This window comes from Macaca nemestrina, chromosome 1, assembly GCF_043159975.1.
Source record: "Macaca nemestrina isolate mMacNem1 chromosome 1, mMacNem.hap1, whole genome shotgun sequence".
NCBI classification, from domain to species: Eukaryota; Metazoa; Chordata; class Mammalia; order Primates; family Cercopithecidae; genus Macaca; species Macaca nemestrina.
Window position 1 is genome coordinate 2,636,292 of NC_092125.1, and position 8,806 is coordinate 2,645,097.

At 56.5% G+C, this 8,806-nt stretch overlaps 1 long non-coding RNA gene across 6 annotated transcripts; it reads left to right on the forward strand.

Moving 5' to 3' along the window:
- The first annotated feature begins 249 nt into the window (after positions 1–249).
- LOC139357214 (uncharacterized) lies at positions 250–7,953 on the forward strand. 6 transcript variants are annotated; one of them, XR_011610037.1, is made up of 8 exons: positions 250–392; positions 1,065–1,355; positions 1,829–1,899; positions 2,058–2,139; positions 4,845–4,925; positions 5,794–6,459; positions 6,929–6,978; positions 7,793–7,953. It is a non-coding gene; the product is annotated as an uncharacterized lncRNA (long non-coding RNA). The 6 variants fall into 6 exon arrangements; XR_011610031.1 differs by lacking the exon at positions 7,793–7,953 and adding an exon at positions 7,622–7,686; XR_011610029.1 differs by lacking the exon at positions 7,793–7,953 and adding an exon at positions 507–602 and having other exon boundaries at positions 254–392; positions 6,929–7,092.
- The last annotated feature ends 853 nt before the right edge of the window (positions 7,954–8,806 follow it).

The window sequence follows — 8,806 nt, forward strand, 5'->3', positions numbered from 1 at the left end:
TCTGATGCTGGCCCTGGGCCTCGGGGGTAACAGTGATGAGGAACTGGGTGCGGACACGAGTGGGGCAGCCTGGCCTGGCCAAAGAAGCAACACACAAGTACACAGACACGTTTACCACATACACGTGTGCGCACACGTGCACACATTGCATGCAGGCTTGTTGACGCCTCAGGCAGTGGAGGACGCTGACTCTGGGCCCTGATGACCCGGGCAAGGCCCCACTGTGATGCGTGCCGTGACCTCAGAATGTCACTGGTGCTGAGTACCTGCTGGCCCTCCAGCCTGCTTCTGTGTTCCACAGCAACCGCACACACACAGTGCTGTCTGCGAGCCGTTCTGTGTTCGTGAGGGTTTGCTATGGGAGAGGTATAACCCTGGTTCATCAGAATCAGGTGAGTGGGACATTCTCTCTTCCCTTCATGCTGACTTGGGGACAGTGGCTCTGGGGTGGGCAGTGCTGGCCTCTGGGCAGCTGCCAAGGAGGGTCAACCCTGCGCACTCACCAGGTGCCCGTTCTGTGCTGCCCAGGCAGACGATCACCTCCTTGGTCCTATGGTGGCTCCATAGGCTGGGTGCTGTTCCCAAATGTGCCCATTCGACAGGTGAGACATCTGGGGTCAGAGACGTGGTGACTGGGTAACCCCAAGAATCCAGATGTTGCGCTGTCACTGCTGCCCTGTGCCGTGCTGGACTTAAGGCCTGAACCCTGTGGCCTCCCTGCCCTAGATCCCAAATGTATCCAGGGCTCCAGATCCCAGTGGGGCAGAGCCTGGCCCTGGCAGAGCTCCTGGGATGGATCCACTGTGGGTGGGGTGGAGGGGAGGGTCCTCAGAATACATCTGTGCCCTAAGCTGGGACCCACTGGACACACACAGTTCCGTGTCCGGGAGAGGATGGGGAGCCTTCTGCCTTTGGGCACTTGTCGAAAATGAGGGAGCCCTGGAGGGCTGCCTGGATGGAGACTATCTTCCCTCCTGTTCAGAGGGGTACAGGCACTGGGGTTCTCTCCAAGTATTTCTTTCTCGGTCTGGTCCTCTGGAGGCCTCTCCTCCCTTTTGCCCCAGGTGATCCCAGGAGGAATTGTTCATCCAGGTGTTCTCCAGGACCAAGGACCCAGAGTTCTCCTGTTCTTTCTCAGTGACCTGGGAAAATGAAGCCCCCACGCCCCGCATGGATAGCTCAGAATTGTGGAGTCCACCGTCCCTCCCCCAGAGTCATGGTTTCCACCAGCACAGAGGCTGCTTTGGAGAAAATAGATCATTTTCTTCCCCTAAACCAAACACCCTCCTGCTCAATTGGCGTTATTCCTAAAGCGGCTTCACTGGGCAGACTGAAGGGCCATGGCAGCCCAAGTGGTGAGTGGAGTAGAGTGGAGACCTCAGGAGATACCTTGTACTGCATAGAAAACTGGGCAACTTTGTGGTTTCTGGGCGATGCCAGGAGGCTGATCATATGGAGACCTCTGGTCCTGGACCCCAGTCTGCCTCCACATCCCTGGAATCACAGGCCCTTTGCCCTCGGCAGGTGGACACTTTTCAACCTGTTGGGGCGGATATGTTCCCATTTCATGGCATTTGGGGACAACGGGATTCTCTGACCAGGTCCCACTGTTCTCAAGTCATTGGGAAGGAGGAGCCCACTCCTGCTTGGGCCTGAGACTCCGGAGACCCGTGCAGGTGTGGGCCACTGGGTCTGGCTCCTTTTCACCTGGAGGCGGTGTGGAATGGGGGCCACGCGCTGCCAGCATCTGGGAGCCTGGCAGGAATGGCTCAGGTGTTCTCCGAAGCTCTCGGGTACAGTGTAACCTTTGGACGATTTTGTCTCGCAGGATGGACATGGGAGAGAACGCGACACCTGCTGGTACAGGAGCGAGGGCACGTCATTACCAAGCATGAGCAGGTACAGTCGGTCTCCCTGGATGGAGGCCCCTCCCAGTGCTCCCTGGTCAAAGCGTCCTGGGCTTCCCAGGAGCACAGGGTGGCGACACGTCGACAACACCCCCAGGCCCTTGCACCTTTTACCTTGGATGCCTCACCCTGGCTCCCTCTGGGTTTCAGGGATGTGGAACTGGGCGCCAGCGGACATAGAGCCTGGGCATGGTAACATGTACAAGATCACGGATGGCCTCGGGATTCTGCAGTGAGTCTCCTGTGCTTCTCTCACCACTAAAGTACAAATGTCAGCTCAGGGATGGGTTTTGCTTTTAGAAAGGTCTTTCGGAGGCGGGATGTGTCTCCTCGGCTTGGGCCTACCTCTTTTCCAGGGTAGAGCTCCTCCCGGGCTCCCCTGCAGGTTCAGTCCACGATTGTTGTTAGGCCAGAGGTGCCTGGCCCATCTAGGGAGTGCGGCCCATCTAGGGGGTGCGGTCATCTGGGCAGTGTGGCCATCTGGGGAGTGCAGCCCATCTAGGGAGGGCGGCCCATCTGGGGAGTGTGGCCATCTAGGGGGTGCGGCCATCTAGGGGGTGCAGCCCATCTGGGGGTTGCGGCCATCTGGGGAGTGCAGCCATCTAGGGGGTGCGGCCATCTAGGGAGCATGGCCATCTGGGGAGTGTGGCCATCTAGGGGGTGCGGTCATCTGGGCAGTGTGGCCATCTAGGGAGTGCGGCGCATCTAGGGGGTGGAGCCATCTAGGGAGTACGGCCATCTAGGGAGTACGGCGCATCCAGGGAATGCATCTAGGGAGCGGGTGGCAATAGAGAGGGGGCTAGGTCAGGGCCCTGGGCTCTCAGCAGTTCTGTCTCCAAGTCAGCACAAGAGGAGGTGGACAGCTTGAGGGTCTGGCCCTGTCCACTTGTACACTATCCTAGTGAGATCCAAGGGTTGTGGCCACAGGGTCAGGGGGCACCTGGTCCAGCCTTGGGGCAGCTGTCCAGCAGATCGCTGAGGGCCCACCTGCCCTTCTTCTCCCCATTCCCCTAGTGCCACAGCCCTTACTGTCCCCATGCCCTTCCCCATAGACCATGCCATGGTTCCCTCATGGACCATGTCCTTCCCCATGGGGACAGTGAGGGCTGTGGGCCTACGGGAATGGGGGAGAAGATGGGCAGCGTCCCCCATTCTAGGCATTCTGGCCGGGGGACAGCAGAGCTTGTGACTAAAGGCCCTGGTTCTGGTGCTGGGATGGCATCTGGGGCCAGATAAGAGGAGCCCAGCCTGGAGCCCATCCCTCCGGGGTCACAGGATGGGCCCCGGGGGAGGTGGGGCGGGAGTAAGCCCATGGGCTGTGCCACCTCGGAAATGCTCCCCAGTGGAACCGATGGTCTGGGGAGGACAAGAGATGGGGTGGGGCCGAAAACACCAGCTCACCCGGGACTGCTCAGCAGAGGGAGTCAGTCCGTGCCCACGGCTCTGCGTGGCTTTCCGGAGACTCTGCTTCCAGTCAGCTTGGACAGCGCAGTGGGCACACAGTGATCGGGGGACTGACCTGGGGCAGGCAAGACAGTGGGGGAGGACGGCCAGGTGTCCGAGTTCCAGCTGCTGCCGTGTCTGGGAGGAGGCTGAGGGCTGACAGCCAACAGCTCCGATAGCCAAGTGAGGCTGGAGGTGGGTCCAGGAGGCCGTCCTGGCAGCCCGTGGGGCCCTCGGTCACCCACGCCGCCCCTGGCGTCTCTCGAGCAGCTGTCGGCAGCCCAGTGAGAGAGCAGGCAAGGCAGTCATGATAATAGATCTGGGGAGTCTCGCTCAGGGGTTCTGACAGGACCAGGGTCCAAGTAGGCCCTGGGTGGCTGGAGAGACGTTCACAGTCTTCGGGTTGGACAGGATGGCGGAAATCGGGGAACAAGCAGGGTGTGTGGCTCAGGTGCAGGGAGAGGCAGGTGGACGCCAGGAGGTCAGACCCTGTGAGAACCTTGGGAGTGTTGGGTGGGATGGGCCCCGGGTGCACCGGGCAGGTCTCAGGCCAGGCACCCTAGACCCCAGCAGGGTGATGTGGTCACTCCCTGAGGGACTCCTGTCTGGGCGCGGCCACCCACCCTGGGCAGAAACCGTCCCATCTCAGAGCTGACATTTCTCAGCTCCAGCAGAAAGCACCATCTCCAGTCCAGGAGGGACAGCCCCATTGTGCAGCCTGACCATCCCCCACACCAGGGCCCCTAGTGGCCCCGGCCAGGCTGGCCCTGAACTCTGTCTTCTCCCAGGTCATGGACCCTCCTGGGAGTCAGTCCCACAAGGCCCTTGTCCTCCCTTCCTTGTGGCTTCTCCCAAGCTGAGACCTGGGGTGGATGGGGACAGTCAGTCCTTTCTGGGGGTGGACTCCCGGACCGGTGGCTCCAGGCCCTGTGCAGGTCCTCAGCTCTGTCTGGGGTGCCTTATAGTGAGACAGAGCTGCCCCCTGTCAATGCCCTGGAGGTGAAGGTAAGAGCATGTCCCTGATGCTTGGGGAGCTGGTCCAGGGACAGGGGACTCAGCGGGTGGTCTGTGAGGCAGAGGAAGGCAGCAGGCCTGGGTGGTGGTGGGTGGGAGCAGCGTGCTATCACTGGGAGAGGCAGCTGTCCCTGCTGGACCTGACCCCAAGTCTCTGTTTCTCTGGCAATTTGCCGAAATTTCAAAGTGAGAACAACAGTTGTGGCTTTGGGTGGCTGCCCGCTCGTGTCGGGACCCCACCTAGAGCCTGGGACCCAACCTAAGACTGGTGTGTCTGTGGCCTGAGGATGGCATGTCCCAGGGTCATAAGGCCAGCCCACTGGTGCCCATTTGCTCAGAGGGTCTCAGCCCCCAGGGTCTGCCCTTCCCTGGCTCCTTCCAGCTGGGTCCCACTAGGGCTCCAGAGCCCAGGACCCGGCATCCACGGGCCACTCTGGCAAGTGTGGCGGTCCACTAACTCCAACATTCCTCATTTGACAGCAAACATGGCAGGACAGGAGACACGTGGAAAAGTGGCTGAAGATGCTGGGAGAATGGCAGAAATACAGGAAGAGCAAGAAGGTAACGTGGGGAGGCAGAGGCCTCCAGAACCACTGTCTGCAGAGTCAGGGGATGGGCACCCATGGCTGTGGCCTGGCACCATCTGTGTCTCAGAGAGCGGGTAGCACCCTCTCCTCACTCAGAGGACAGCAGGCCTGGTCACCAGCTTTGCTGCCCATTTGTGCAAGCGTCACCTTGCTGGGAGGGAATCTGATGCCAGGGCTGGGGCCACCCTAGATCAGGGCTAGGGAAGCCTCCTGGTGAAGGAACAGGTGCAGATCAGAGTTCAGACTCTGAGTGCTCACCCACTCTTTCAGCCCTGGGAGGAGAGGCCCTGTCCCAGCTTCACCTCACCTCTATCGAGGAATCATGGGGCCAAAAACAGAGACTTCCAGAATCCTTGGGCCCTGGTCCTTGCTGGGGTCACCCCTTGGCCTGTGTCACCAGATCAGTTCTCTGCCAGAGTGTACAAAGGAATTCTACCAAAGGTCCGGGGCTGGGTGTGGTCAGTCCTGCTAAACACTGAGGAAGCCAAGCCTGAGAACCTGGGAAATACGAGGTATACTCAGCCAGAGAACAACAAACCGGCCAGGCTCTGTCAGGAGCCCAGGTCTTCAGCTGGAGGGAACATCGAGCCCAGCTTATGGGGAGGGCTGGGGTGGTCAGAGGCACATCCTGGGCACAGACGGTGACACAGGCACCACAGACGAGCTCAGCTCTGGCGACCCTCCCTGGCTTCAGAAAGAAGCCCAAAAGCAGCTTTCTGCAGAAGGAAACCTTCCTTCTTTCCCTCCTTCCGGAAGTGCTGACTATGGGCTGACTGCCATCTGGGGCAGGGGGCCTTCCGTCTGTTCTGAGGCTGCTTCCTCCTCCTGGCCCTGTCCTACAGGACATGAAGGAAAAGGGCAAGAGGTCCTCTGAACACATCCACCAGATCGACCTGGATGTGAGCCGGACACTGAGGAATCACATAATATTTAGGAAATGATATGGCATCAGGTAAGCCTATGGGGGCCACAGGGTCCCAGTGGAGATGAAGTGAACCACACGGATGGAGACATCTCCGGAGCAAAAACCAGGTTCACCCAGGAGGGATGACAGAGCTGCCAAGGGCTCCCCTGGCCCAGGGAGCAGCCGGCACCATGCACTGAGCACCTCCCAGGTTCCAAGCCCTGGGCCAGGCTAAAATATGTGGGGCCAGAACCCAGGACGATCCTGAGGAGACAGAAGGCAGCAAACAAAATCATGCACAATGGTGAAAGGTGCTCTTCCTGACCCACGGGGAGCCATGGTAGGGACCCATGGTGGGGGGCAGCAGGATGGAGGGCTGCTGAGCCTCCCCTGGCAACACTGACAGTACCAAATGCTGGGGGCAGGGGGATTCGGGGCCCCAGAAACTCTCATCCACAGCTGGTGGAAACGTGACATGACACAGCCACTTTGGAAGCCAGCTGGACAGTCACTCGCAAAGCTCAGTGGACTCGAACCACATGTCCCCAAAATGTCACAGACATTGAACCAACTGATTTGAAAACGGACATCCACATTGTAGAAAGTAAAAAGTTCCTCTTCAAAGTTTCCCTTCTTGTTAAATAATAGATCATAAGTGTTGAAATAACAGTTTTTTTTAAAGACTAACTTCCTTCAAGCCTCCTTGCTTTGTGCTAATAACTCTTTGTAAAGCCCTATCCTATGTAGCTGTTAGATATAAAGGAATAAGTACATTATATGTCTTTGTGCTTTAATCAAGGTTATCTGTGCTGGACATGCTCACAGGCAGGTCCCGGCTCGAAGCCTATGCCCCTTCCTTATTTGGGAATGTGATTACTTTTCTAAGTCTTTTCATAAGCAACTTCCTCTTTTCCTTTGTTCTCCATTGCTTTTGCCTATTTAGAAACATTTTAAATTATTAGTCAGTCAGCTTTAGTTTAGATTGTGTGGTCCGGCTCCAGCCAATGGAGACAGGACACAGTAGCAGGGACAAGTTGCATAAAGGATAAAAATTGCTTCCCTCCTTTATTCAGGTGTGCTCTTGCCATTGTTCCATCTGCGAGGAGCGCCCTTTCTGCAGAAGGTAAAATTGCCTTGCTGAGAAAACTTTTTGTCTAAATGCTGATGTTTCTTTGTGGTACTGAGGAACAAGCATTCTGTTTCTAAATAAACATTTTGCTTATAACATACATGAAACCTGCATGCCACATTCACTGCTTGATTCATCATCACTCACACAGAGAGGCCATGGGGACAACCTTCAACACGGGGATGGGGAGAGGATGGGTGGCCCTCCCTTCAAAGGGAAAAAGACTCAGTGAGAAAAGTGAACAAGCCAGTGATGCCCACATGAACGTCAGTGGATCTTAGTTGCATTTTGCTAAGGGAAAGAAACCAGACCCAACAAGCTACTGCTGTAGGGTTCCAATTCATAGGCCATTCTGGAAAAGGCCAAATCACAGGGACGGAGAACAGGTTGGGATGGCCAAAGGCTGATGGACTGGGAAGAGGTTGGCGACATAGGGGATACCCTGGAGACTTGGAGGATGAAGGAATTGCTCCAGGAGGGGCTGGAGTGGTGGCCAGGAGACTCTGCACATTGGTTTAGAACCATGGAGGAACTGTACACCCCAAAGACTGAACTGGAGGGTGTGCAAACTGAAAAAATAAAAATCAGAGTGTGATCAGTCAACTCACTGTACAACTGGGATATTTGCATATCACAGATATGGATTTTGCTGAAACATTTCTTAAACAACCAAGGCCCTGAACAGCTTACAGCCTATCTGGTGAATCATCTGAACCTGAAATTGGATTTGTTGTTAGGGTTTGTAGACAAAGTGAAACTAAAAGTGTCTGCACAAAACAAATGAAAGCCCCTTTTATCTCTTTCCTAGGCAACAGGAATTATTCTACATCCTCCTGGCATATTTGGCATATAACCCTATGAGTATTCCCAGGCAGTGACATTTCTGGGCCATATTCCCATATTCATGGGCATGGGTGTCTGGTAAGGGCATCGTTGCTTCTTTCAAAGTCAGTATTTGTGACCCACCAGGATATAGTAGATAGGACTCCAGCTCACTGCTGGCTTAAATCTCCAAGCAAGGGAGGTGGTCTCAAGGGGTCAAACTGAGACAGAGGAGTCAGGGCCCCAACTACTAGTGTCACCTGGGCCTGACCACCACTTCTCATAACAAGAAATGACACCCTCCTCCTGGGGCTGTCCTGAAGCCCAGGAGCTTGGCAGTGTCACATGCAGGACGGTGCTCTCAGGAAACATTTTGGACAAGTTGCTGAAGTGCCTGATGGACATGGCTCTTGTTAGGAAATAAATTTGCATCCAGAGGAAGCCTCTTCTTCAGAGGAAGCCTCCCCAGTCACCTCTGCCCTCTCCAATGACATGAGTCCTCCCAGGTGACCTCAGCCCTCCAGGAGATGTCCTTCCATGGTGACTCTGGATCTTGCAGGAGGTGGACTACTGCAGGGACCTGAGCCACGCTGCTGCCTTGTTTCTCCTCTATCAGCCTGAGGAGGATGCATTCTGGGCACCGGCCCAGCTGTTGGCTGATGAGAGGCACTCCCCGCAGGGTAGGTGAACAGCTGCCCCCCGAACACGCAGCCAAACCCGGGGACGGCCACCCTAGCCAGATTATCTCGACTTTCAGCAAAGGTACCTTCCTTGTGTCGCCAGCTTGTTGGGAGCATTTAGGATGTCTCTGCTGAGGGTCCCACAGGAGCCCAGGGATGAACAGGGACCCCCAGACCCTGAGTCAGATGCCTTTCATCCCCGTCAGCAGAGGGCATCTCATCTTCACCGTGGCTGATCTCTGTGTCCTGGAGCCACACTCTCCAGCTCTAATTCCATGCAGCTGACTCTCCCCTCCCTGAGAGTCCTCCTGCCCTCCAGC